The 13,106-nt window shown below is 37.0% G+C and overlaps 1 protein-coding gene across 4 annotated transcripts in view; it reads left to right on the forward strand.

The window, feature by feature from the left end:
* Nucleotides 1-13,106, forward strand: part of LHFPL2 (LHFPL tetraspan subfamily member 2) — a 140,367-nt gene that overhangs the window by 90,280 nt on the left and 36,981 nt on the right. The window contains exon 3 of one of the 4 annotated variants that reach the window (XM_040541615.1): nt 7,213-7,339. The exons of 2 other annotated variants lie outside the window; for them this stretch is intronic. The gene's annotated coding sequence lies outside the window, so the exon portion shown is untranslated. Of the gene's footprint in view, nt 1-3,878; nt 3,911-7,212; nt 7,340-13,106 lie in introns of those variants that run through there. One more of the 4 variants, XM_040541616.1, reaches the window with a different exon arrangement.

Genomic DNA, 13,106 nt, shown 5'->3' on the forward strand with positions numbered 1-13,106 from the left:
CTGGCAGTAACATTGTAACGCTGACTGAGTTCAATTCAGAGTTGTTATGAAGTATAATTAAGACACATTTGAAGTGTTTGCAGTCATTGGAGGAAAAGAGTTATTTAACTGATGAATTCTTGGCTGACATTATGGAAAATGTAGTAATAGGTATCCATAATTATGATAGTTTCTCAGGAAACATCCAGAAAGAGGAGAGAGAGGAGGGAACAGAAAAAAAAAAGATTTCAGATACATGGATACATAGGTCCTCTTCAGCAATACCATTGAGAAGGGAGGAGTTTCTGCATTCCCTTATGAATACCAAAGCCTCTACTTTTAGAAACATTCCTGTTTTTAAAGGTGACTCTGGAATTTCACAAGGGTAGGTGGAAATTAGAGAAGCAGATGAAGACCATGAATAGCAAATGAAAGGAAACAACAACAACAAAAGCCGGTAGATAGGGATTTCGTAGAGAAACAAAGATTAAAAGTTTTTAATTCCCTGGCTCCCACAAGCTAAATAATGCTTGTTGTTCCTACTATCTCCCACTCCCTAGGATGTGAGGATGTGAGCTAATAAACTCTTGGGTGTCCAAGTTTGAGGCTTGTAATCTGTTAGGGTATTACAAGAATTTCTGAGGAACTTCTAGGGGTGGTGGCGTCACCTCAGTACAGCAGTAGCCCTAGTTGCGTAGGTAGCATAATACTGAGGTAGAAAGCATAGAAGACACACAGCAAAAATATTTTGCAAAGAGCTTCATGAAATTGTTGTTCTAAAACTAGGCTGTAGAAAGGAAGAGAAATTAGCTGTACAAGAGATGAATCTGTCACACTGGAAGAAAACTGCCAGGTTTGCTTGCTTTCTCAGGCTGTGAGATGTTCTGACTTAGAGATCCGAAACTTATGATGAAGTGTTAGTTTCCTTATACTGGATGCTGATGATACAGAAGATATTTTGGCTCCTACTCTGCAAACCCATATGCATATATCATAGGTGTATGAGAATTCCATCTGAAATTGAGAGTTGTGTATGACTGTGCAGAGACACAGACATAAGTGTCTGTGGAACTGTGGCTGATACTGTGCTGGATATCACTGTTCTACCTTCTCTCTCTCTTTTGGATAAAACGTTACTTACAATTTAAATTCACTGAAGTATTCTGTGTAAATGATGAAATGAGTTTGCTCATCTGTTGCAAAACTTCTCATTTTACAAAAATATTTTGAATCTAAACAGGGACTTAGATTCAATTTCTTTTCCTTATTAATACATACTAGCTAAAAACTGCTCTTGTGTAATGGAAAAAATACATTTTTGTTTATTTTTGTTTTGTCATGATTGTGGTCCTTGTACCTTCTTCCACGTTTGTTAAATTTAGTGACTAGAGAAATGTCCCTCCCCTGCTTATGATCACTGTAGTGACAGTAATGGCACTTCAAGCTCAGCCCAATAGCTGAGGCCATCAGCTTCATTTAGGGCTTGTTTTCACAGCTTAATAACTGGATTTCAGTGAGCAGCACTGAGTGGGGTGCAGTCCATTTTTTCTGCTAACAGCCCAACTTCAGGTATGTAAAATTTCTTTCCTGGTTGCTCCCTGCAACAACAGCTTTAATTGTTTGGAGGCTCATAGAGATCAATTAGATTAACAGATGTTAAAGGGAGCCAGTTTCAGGTCTTGGTGTATGAAGAAATTAATTTGAGACAACTTGTATAAGAGCTTGCTGACACCTAGGTGTTGAGTGTTGGGCTTTGAGGATGTGGGTACCATGGAATTGCATCACGCTTCTCCTCATTTTTCTGAGACCAGATGGGGATGCTTGTAGGAATAGCAGCCAGAGCACAATTGTACTTATTTTAGCAAATAACAATGTACTCTAGGAGCTCATCATTGGCTGAATCTCTTACTGCATTCAACTCTATGGAATTCTTAAATCTATGCTTACTTGAATCTGCTTTGCAGAGAGCTTTAACGCTTTCAGTGTTGGAAATGGGGACAGGAAAAACACTTTTTTTGTGTGTTCCTCTATTGAATTTAACTGATTGTTGCAGAAATATTCAGAGGAGCTGAATTTTAAAATGTATGCTCGTATTGCAAGCACCTCTGTGCTTTCCCTCCCACCTTCCAACTTAGGCCATGTTGATTCTTATTACCACCATATGTATCTCAATTAGCATTTGAAAGGTCTTGAAATCATGCAACAGGATAACGTTTTTTAACAATATATATTTTTACTGTTACTATTCATTAAATTTATTTGTTGACCATTTTAGCTTGATACAGTGGTTATTTTTTTTATTTTTTTATTTTTTTCCTATCCCTGGAATACTACTTCTAACAGAATTAGGAGATTTTTTTCAAAATTTTATGACCAAAACTACTTATATGTGAACAGTAGGAGTAAGAAGTGTTGGAAAGAAGGACAAAAGTGAAGGGAGAAGAAGGAAGAAGTTTTCAGGGACAGAAAAGGCATGAGTGTTGTTTCTTAAGGCTATAGAGTTAGTAAAGGGGAGGAGAAGGGAAGCAGAAAATTTAGCTTCATCTGTGTTCTTGATGTTTTTGACTTGTACTGGCTTATTTGTGGGTGGAATGTCATAGTGTTGCTGTTATAAGCTGTCAAACAGATAAACATTTGTTTTTCTCTAAAAGAAAGAAAATAAGAGTACTCTCATTAGTGAAAGTACATAGCAAAGAGGACATGTTGGAAGTCAAATATGTGGGTCTTAGTGTATTGTTACCTAGAAATTATCATTAGTAGATGAAAAGCACTTTTGTAACAATCTCTTGCTTTTTTTGCAACCAAATCTGATACCCACTAATCAGGTATGTTACCAGGGCTGTCACCTGCATGCTTCATGTACAGATGCATATATGTAAAAAGCAGATTCCTTTCAACCTTGCAGCAGTAATGAAATCATAAAATGTAATTGTAGGCACCACTGCTGAGGTTCTTAAATATATGACTCAAGCAAAACACCACATATGACTCATGATAAAATCACAAGAGCTGGAAATCATTTTAGCTCCCTTAGTTTTGATTGATATCGGTTATAGTTGCATATTTTGTTACAGGATCATGCTTGTAGATTCACCTAACAGCATATTTTTGTGGTGTTATCCATGCTAATAAAAAGGAAAATAATATCATCAGGAACTGCACAGTGGTATTTGGATAATGGAACTTTGTTTTCTGTGCCAGGTGATGAAATTGTAAGTATTGATTTAAATAATTATACCTCATCCTTCACTAAGGGACAATATTAGTTTGCATTCATATTGATTAAACAGAAGATACTAAATAATGTGGCACAGATCTTTGCAGTTTAATTCATTGGAAGCTTACGTTAAATGTCATGTATTTAATAAAAGGATCGCTTTCCAAAACAGGTCCATAAAACTGAGCTTTCAGTTTCTTGTGACTATTTCTATTCTTGTCCTTGAGAAACAAGAGGGAGTCAGAGTAACACTCTTAGATGAAGAGAAGATGAGTGTATTTTCCACGTGAGCTTAATGTGTAAATTTATTCAATATTTTTAACTGTTTGTGTGTAATAGTCCAGTTTCCTAGCTGGCAGAGGGTGCGACGATGCAGTGTCTATTGTAAGAGTCCAGCAATTTGCAATGTGTCTAAACCAACTGGAATTATATGAAGTTATGTATTTTGTCAGATTTTCCAACCAGGGTGGCCTAATCCACCCAGGTTTAGGCATTTTAAAAAAGTTGGCTGTGTTCAGATTGGAATAATCAGCACAACTTTAAGAGTTGTTACACAATCCACCTGGATTTAATGCTTGAAGTGAGAAACAGCTGTGGCTTTTTCAAGGGCTATTCCTATGATGTTTGTGTGCATGCAGTTAAGTTTGAATGTAGGATGAATATGTCTGTATCTGTAGTAAAACTGGCACATCTCTTGTCCACAGTCCACAGAAGGTAGGTGAAAAACTCCTGTTGGTTCCAGTGAGCAGTGAAGTCTGTGTTGAAGCAAACCTTATTCTAAACTACTCTTCTAGAGCTTCACAGAATATGGCACGCTATTAGAAAAAGCATGTGAAAGGGTTCTTACTAGGACATTACCCTGTAGTTTTATTTCTTTCACCTCATTATATTTGAGGTGTTTTTTTTCACCTCTAGAGTCTACAGATTATGGGGGTTAAAACAAGCCCAGAGAGAAAAAACAGGCCCAGAGAGAAATGTCAAAGCTATTAGCTTCAAATGTTTTAGAAATGCTTGGAGAAGAAGAGAACAGAGATAGAAAACAGCAGATAAAACTTGGACCTTTTGTTATTGCCCAAAAGCAGTGTTTTTTTTCTTTGAGACATTAGTGTATTTAGATGGAAGAATCTGTTGAATTGCAAACTTCTCCAATTCTCCTGCTTTTAATTTTTAAGTAGTTTTGGGTTGTTTACAACAAACGACTTCATTTGTTTAAATTCTGTGATTTGAGGAATAAGAAAGAACTAATCGGACTCAAATCTGTTTCTAAAAGTCATAACTGTATATATACTATAACTATATAACTAGATATTTCTATGGCATAGTCTAGAAAAAAGTTGAGTAAAACTGTTGTTCAATCTAAATTTATGATAACAGACTAGATTTTTTATGCCGTGGAAAAGTTATTTAAGCAGTGGTAGAATGGAGTTGGTTTGATGTTTGCTGAAGTGTGATGAAGTACATACTGTAGTAAAGAACTTACTGTAATTAAATGGATGCACAGGTCTTTGTGATCTTACTGTTATTATTTTGATCGTCTTCTGATAACGGTCTAGACTGAAAGTTTTTCAGCTACTAAAGCATTTTGCTGACTTGTTTATGATGGCTTGCAGTTGCACAATAAGGGCTGATGGCAGCTATGCTGATTAATGTACTGTCTTCATAATTTTAACAAAATAAGATGCAGTGTCCCAAATCATCATCATTATCTGTAATTCCTAAATGTTAGCATTAGTGTTACCTAGTACTATTACTATCTATTGCAGGACAGAATTGCCTGCTTTCTCCTTTTAAAAGGTGAATTGAATTGTACCCCTTTGTTCCAAGGAGGAACACACCTTGTGGAATATGGCAGTCCTCAGTAGCTGACTTCTCTTTCCTAAAGAACTAAAAGCTAAGGGGAAAGTGCAGTTTTGCAGAAGAAAAAAAGAAAAACTTGGGATTCTAAATGACACAGACATTTTGGAAGTTGTGTGCAGCATATTGAATAGTACTGAAAAAAGAGTAGGTTCCAGCCTTTCTTAGCTGAGTGGGAAGCCTTCCTGCAGAGGTATTCAGAGAAGGGCTTTCACTGTTGTTTAACTTCTGCTTTTTTCTCCCATTTTCCCCTATGGAGTTTGCAGTGTTGTAGAAAGCATAAATTATGTAGCTTCTGTCAGCACAGTATTCCAGCACAGTATTTTGTTTACCCATAGCTGCCACCTTTGAAGTGCAGAGTTGCTTAATGCAGTTCTTTGTTGTTCTGTTACAAGCTGACGTTTGCATACTACAAAAAATAATTAGTACCCAAACAATTTTAGGTCTCAGGAACAATATGTAATTCTTTTTCCTATAAAGAGGGTACTGTTGTGACTGTAGTGAGAGGAACAATTTCTGTTCTGTGGTGGTCTAGGACTGCAGATGGGACAGGCAAGCGAAGCTAGATCTGTAAGTTAAGAGAGATTCCTCTTGAGAGTGAGTGAAAGGTTCATTGTCTTTTTCCATCCTGGGATTAATAAGAGAACAGTAGTTCTTGGCAGAGCCTCTTGTCTCAGGCTATAAATCTTACCATTATCCCCTCTCACATTTTAAAGATGATTTTTAGCTCATAAAGTGAGGGAGAATAGAGTGGTGCTGAGAAGATGGAAGGCTGATGGATATGCTCTTACAGCAACAGTGTGAATGTTGGTCACCAGCAGGTAAATGATACTTGTTTGGAGAAGAATATTGTGCCAAAACTGTTTCTGAAATGTTCTTTCGTCAAATCTCTTCCTATCATGCATGAAGTAGTCTCCAGAATAGTTTGTAGTTGTTTCAACTTGCTATTTGCCAGCTGATGCTAGCCGATATCAAGCTGATGAAGAATTTTCCATTAACTTTTTTTAAAATCTGAAACTTTGTAAAATCAGTATTTTATCATAGATGTATATGACAGACTTAGACAAGCATGTAATTGCTTATGCAAACAAAACATTAATTTGTTCCAAAACAGCTAACAGGGAAGAAGCAGGTCCCCATTTCTTGTGAAAGCCCTGATTTGTGGCCTTCTTTACCTGTATTAGGTCAAGATCTTGAAGTTTTATACATGTTTGAAGTGATTAACTTGTGTGATACTGGCTTTTGGATGATGAGTTGTCTTTCTTGGTTGTTAAAAGTTGGAATGATTCCTGTTTCCCAAATAGACTGTGGCTTTCAGGTGTAGTGGATAGGATTGCCTTTTGCTTTGTCTTTCTCCACTTTCTTTCATTTTTTTAATTACAAAACAGATTTTTTTTTTCTTCCAGGAAGGGAGAATAGTTGTGTGACAGATAAAAGTACATTGTACGCTAGTGCTAAAAAATGTTACATATACTTCCAAAATCCTTCCTGCTACACTGGTTAGAAAATTGGGTCATCTGTGTGCTTCATTACTGTGGTTTGATTTATATTACCTAATTGCAGCTAGATTTTCGTGGCTTTAGAAATGTTCCTTCCATTAGGAAAAGCAGTAGTTCTTTGTTTAAAGAAGAAGAAATTTTCTGGCAGGAGGCAAGGAAGGCTGTAAATACCGCCTGCATGGAACCTGTTTTGTGCATGCACATCTTCATAAAATTGTCACTGAAAAATTAACGCCTGTATGTATACTCAGAAGCCGTTGTTGAAGGGTGCTGGCTGGAAGCAATCCGATCCCTTGAATAAAATACAGCAGTCACTGTAGCTGCGTTCCTCAGTACAATCTGTTTTGTTTGAATTTTAATAAGAATAGGGTGGCTGCATTCATTCTTCAAGAGAAAGGGGAAAATATTTGATGAATTTGATAAAGCAACCTGGCAGCGTTTCATTTGATAATAAAACATGATTTGAAAGTTTGATTTGAAAGTGTGAATTATACGTCTTACTTTCCATTTGTGTTCGAAGGACTTTTGGAAAATAAGTGCATGCCTTTGCTTGAGGGCAGTGTAGGATAAAGTGGCCAGAAAAATGTTAGTAAAGTCTATGTTAGAGTCAATTTTCGTTAAATTTTATTGTGTTGAGCTCTATATCTCATTTTGTGTTGTCAGACCTTATGGCTAACATCTCTGAGGTGATAGGCATTAATGTCAGACGAAGCAAAAACAGCAGTAGGAGGAGGAGGCAGTGCAACTTGCTGGCCTGACCACTTCTGATGACCCTAAGGGGCTGGCTCCAGTATGTGAAAGTAGTGATTTATGATACGGGGTTGTCTTTATTAGGGTACACCGTTGTTGTGCATATTTGTAGTATGGCAGCAAATACGTGTTGTTATGTACTATTCCTCTGTGGCTATCAGAGGCTGCAGGTGAAAAAATAGTTAGGAAAGAGAAACTTTTAGATTTTCTCCCTTCTGTAAACTTCCCAGTTGATCATATTAATTTTGGAGGAGACATCTGGAAACCTTGGCTTCAGGAATGTTAAAACTCAGCAGGCAGCTATTAGTAAACGTACAGAGGGGAACATCTGCAGCAACCACAGAATGGCTTTCTGTGCCTCTCCTCAAGACCTAGCTTCTATGACAACTTCACTTACAAGCTATCTGTTAAGACTTTGATGTAGAAAAGAAGAGAAGCAGATGTAAGATACGATCCTTCTGAGTTATTAGTGGGTATTACAAAGCAACAGAGATACAAGTGGCTTAGCAGCTGTTTCCAGTTAGCAGTGACTTCTTGTGTAACTTGGTGGTGATGCTTTAATCCAGGGAGGGAAGGGTATGGGTTATTCTTCCACTAATACAATGTAAATATTTGTGCAGAAGTAAAATGATTATGCAGAGCATTATTCTGTGAAATCGTAGTTCCCAAACATTGAATCACAATTACCTTTCTTTTTAAGGAAATAAAATTGTTTTTTAAGGTTAGGTCGCACATGTACACTCGTTGTTCACGTGATCTTTTACAGGCCCTTAATAATTTCTTGCTTCTGTTTCAACTCTTTGAATACTTTCAGTTTTCATCATACTTCCTTCCATCTCCAAATAAAACATAGGACATTTTCTTCATTTCTCTTGTTTTCCTCATTGATTTATCAACATTTTCCTTCATTATTCCAATGCCAGACAAACTGGAGACATTTGCTACTTTTATCCATAGCTAAGTGTTATGGATCTCAGCTGTGAAGATGACCAACAGGACAGGCAAGTGGAGTGTCGGGGGGAATTTCTGCAGTTGCTCCAAACGGAAATTGCTCATCTGAGGAGCTTTGCAAAAGGTCAAATCAGACAGCAGCAGTAGCACTTTTGTTCAGAGGAAAAGGCACATTATTACAAAGAATTGACAGCTTTGCTTAAAGACTGAAAAAGGGTTTGTTTTTCATTTTTTTTAAGCTTCATTCAGAATCTTCTTAAAAGGAGATCTTACAATGGGAGTTTGTTTCTTCATAAGGATATGTTATAGAGATGTGTTGCGAGGCAGACAGGTTGAATGTCTGCAAGACTGTTGAGAGCATCCACTGGCAAAATCTTACCTACATGTTTTATCTTGCTACTGTTGTGGTGCAGTGGCCAACGTTAAAATACTGGTAGACCAAGGTAAAGTAAAACCTCTACAGAAGTGTATGATGACTGATATAGCATGGTTTTGAAGTACCAAAGTATCCATGAAATGGATCTGTGTTCTTCTGTTTTATTTATTTATCTGCTACCATGCTCTCAGCTGAACTACTAAAGGAGGAGATTTAAAGTTTTGATAAGTCAAAATTCTTCCTATTCTGAGAACTCAGCCCTTGGCTTAAAGACAGCTTTCAACAACTTGCAAAACAGCATAAGGAACATTTAAATTAACCTTGCGTCCTTCCTAGTTAAAAGAGAAATCTGACTTTAGGCATCAGCTATTTGCCTGAGGAATTATCTTTGACTTGCCAGCAGGTAGTCCAAAAGATAGAAAGACTTTTCTATTGCTGTTAGGATAACCATCAAAAGTTGTAGATGAGGAGCTTGTAGATTGCCTTTTATAGGGGAGAGGCTTCACAGAGTAGGGGGGAATTAAATAGTAACCTCTATCTTTCTCTGTCCTAAATATTCTGCCTATATAGAAGGAAGCTTTGTAGGCAGAAATTGAAAAGTATGATTAAAATGGCAGTGAAACAGAACAGAAAAATCAATTCAACCCACACCTAAATAGTTTATTTTTTTTAAGAACACCAACAAAAAACAAGTGAAATAATGTCAAGCTACAAAGGAAATTAAAAGTTTTTTTCCACTTCATGTTAAAACCAACATTTCTATTAGATGATTTCCCCCCCCCCCCCCCTCCCCCGGAACCTACTGCACTAACTAGAGTAGTTTTACTCAAGTTACTATAAATACTTTTTCCTAGGATACTTTCTTCTAACTCTAAGAGATTAGAGAATATGTATTCTCTCTATGTTCTAATAAAAGCGTGCAAGCAATGCAGCAACTCTCAACTGAATTTGGTACATCTTGAATATTCTTTTCAAATTTGTTTCAAACATCTTTGTCAGCAGTAGTTGATGGTTGCAGTCAAAGAATAATGGGTCATTTTCAGCTCTGTGAATGGTCTTTTTCAGAACGTGGAACCATTGAAATTCAACTTGTAAGGACTCTTCATAACAAGAAGAGTTCTCTCAAACGTTTTTTTTGTGGTTTTTGGTTTTCTTTTTAAGAAACCCAGTAAAATCTTTATTCCTGCAAAATAGAGTTTCACTGCTAAAGGCACAAAAAACAGGCACATTTGTATGCTTATTACATAACTCAGGAGAATTAAAAAAAAACAACAAAACACAAATGGAATCATAAGCTTACAGAGATGGATATAAATACTGTTACATGAATGATGTTGGCATTACCAAAAAAAAAAAAAAAGAAAACAAGAAAAATCTGTTGTAGAGAGGAGCTCTTTAATCTGTTATTGCTGGAGTCCTCTAAGGAGAATGAGGTGAATGAGATGAGAAAATATCGCAAATATACTGTATAAAACTTCACATACGCTTTTACTCTCTTTGGGCATGCAAACCTATTAATCTGGGGGACTTTCTGCATCAAATTGTGGTTTAATCCACTCTAGAGTGCTTCCTGCATTGTCATGTACTATGCACAAAGATCACCTCTTGACAATTATATCTACCCTGCACAAGTCTCTTTATAGCTTTCATTTTTTTTTCTTTTTTTTTTTTTTTTGTGAATTTTTTTCTTCACCCTGTATTACATTGTGAAAGGCCCTGGAGGGCTAAATCCTGACTGTTACTTGAGTGACTGAAAAAAGTTTTGTTTTAGAGGACTTTTTCACATGTGCCTTGAGTATGAGAATATTCCATTGGTGGTTGTGCTTTTTCCCATTTCAGCATTCTTTTTTTCAATCTCCATTGCTAAAGCAGTGGTAAAAGCATTTACTAAATATGCCTTGCTGTATAATTTATGATTAGATATGAGAGGTGAAGGCTAACTCAGTAGTGTATTTCACATAAACCAATGCTCTTAGTTGAGGGTCGGAAAGGCAACTTTGGCATTGAGGGAATTTATGACATTTTAAAAGCCTACAGAAACTGAGACAATACAAAATATCAAAGGCTGGAAATATTTCATGCTCTGGCTTGAAATTTTAATTGTTTTGGGGTTTTTGTTGTTCTTACAAGCCAAGTTAGCAGCAAAAGCTGCAGCGGTTCTATTGGATACATTTTGGGTTAATTTGATGATCTTTTGTAACATCTCTAAATCCAACTTGCTGAAAAGAAATGCTTGTTTTTGGACTGTTTGAACTCTTCTAGGAACAGAAGTGACTTCTTAATCTCAGTGACATGGTGTAATGAGGGGATCAAATCCAAGTCCAGCTCAGATTTTCTCTTACAGCTTTGGAATAAGCTGTAAGGTGCTGAATGCTCTCCTTCCTGTAAAGCATTTTGGGAAGCAGGTTGAACAGGTTAAATCCTGACTTTTCTGGAATCAATGATAAGTGCTTACACTTATTCCAGGTCAGTATTCAGAACTGTTAGATTAGGGCTGAAACCTATTCTGTCAGTAGAGAGTACATTTGGGTCCCCATGAAGACTGGAACAGCTGGTTGTCTGCTGGTCCTGGGCAGCCTTGAGGAAAGAGTGTTGATTATGGACTATAAGGGATGTTCTGCTGAATTTCCATGTCCTTCCCTCTCAGACCCCCAATTTCTTTGTTGGAATACATTGCCCAGGGGTTAATTTTTTAGTATTTTAGTTTTTGGATTGACCTTCTAGTTGTCTGGCTTAGAATACAGACAGGCTTCAAAACTATCCAGGAAATATTTTTTACAATAGCAAAACCATGTCATTACAAAATGCATGTGTTAATGAGTTATTAGTACTGTAAATAAATGCCAATTAAGTTGAATAGGTCCTTAGGTGAGTTGGAACCATGTGACAAACACAACTGAAATGCATTTGGGCCAAAGAGCCAATGAAATATATATTCCAGACTCTTAGACTGAAATAATGTTTTTTGTTCCTTTATCTGCTAGTGTAGTGCTTTCACTGAACTTCATTTATTTCTAACCTCACATTGAACTATGTTTTTATGTTGAAAGTAGTTGCGAAACTGACTCCAGGTATTTTACCAACAGATTAATGGGTAATAGCTTTCTTTCGCATAGTTTTTTATTCTCTATTTCACAGTTGAGTCCATAAATAAACTTGCACAATCTGCAATTTAATCAAACTTAATCTTTCCCCCAGCACCCGCAGGAACTGCCAGTGATGCAAACATTTGGGAATTCTAATTGTGTATACAGTGTTACCTAAATCCTTTAATCTCTCTTGGAGAAATACTTTCCTGTCTGTTATATGAAAACCAAAAGACTTCAGTTAGTATAAGCTCTTCCTGAAGGGAAAAAGGAAAAGGTGATTTTTTAAATACAAATTTACTAATGGTTGTATTATTTTGCTGGAAGCTGAATCTCATTGCTTTCTTTGCTGTGTGAACATATAGACAGATGTACTTTTTTTTTTATGTGATATAAACCTGCAATATTTATTTTTTTTTTAATTAGGGTTTTTATTTCAGTTGAAACTTTCAGATGTGTGTGTTCACACTGATTTTTTTTTAAACTCAGAGGACATATCTTGCATGTAGGAAGTCACATTATGGAAAGTAAAAGTATTTTAAATAATCTATATGACAGAACTATCCGGGACTTGACAGTCTAGAAAGAGATGGAAGTTTTCAGCAAGTACATTTTATCTTCCAAGAGCCCAGAGAAGCCTCCAACAGAGGCCTCCTCTCATTAATCCCATGTCAGGATTTTGTGTCTGTTGTTCTGATTTCAAAAGTACTCTGCCCCCAGAAAGGACCCTGCAATAAAATCAATGTCTTGGAGATAAGAACAACAGGCTGAAACAAAGTAGATTGCTGGAACTGGATGACTAAACCAACTGGAAGCTCATTCTTTGAAAGCTTGCTTAGATAGTCTGTGCATGTTTTTTTTCTCTTTTTTTTCTCTCTCTTTTTTTTTTTTTTCCTGAAATGTGCACATGTAACTGCAGTCTCTAACTGTTGAGCTCCCTTGAGAAAATGAGCTTTGAGGAGGCAGGACTTGGAGGATAGTCATGGTAGATGAGGTCAGGAAGAGAGTTTGGGCCAAAGAGGCCCTGCATACAGCATAAGAAGAACGTGATGCAAGGATTTTTATTTCTTGCTGCAGACCACTTGGTGTGTGGTGGGTTTTTGTTTATTTCCCCGCTCCCTGCCCTGCCAGCACATAAGTTTGATGTGTCAGCTGGTGTGATGAATGGTGCTGGTCTGTAGCGGGAGAATGATGTGGCAATCCCTTCCCCGCTCCAGGAGGCTTCGTGCCACCGATCTGCCTGCGATGCAGACACAGGTCAGGAGGATTCTGGAGCGGGGAGAAGCCACAGCAGGATTTGTACGTCTGTGAAATAAGGGCTGAATTGCAGGGAAACATTTGGGAAAGTAAGCTGTGCATGGTCGATAGATTCACATTTATAACTAGCATCCTGG

The sequence above is a fragment of the Cygnus olor genome, chromosome Z, assembly GCF_009769625.2.
Source record: "Cygnus olor isolate bCygOlo1 chromosome Z, bCygOlo1.pri.v2, whole genome shotgun sequence".
Taxonomy (NCBI): domain Eukaryota; kingdom Metazoa; phylum Chordata; class Aves; order Anseriformes; family Anatidae; genus Cygnus; species Cygnus olor.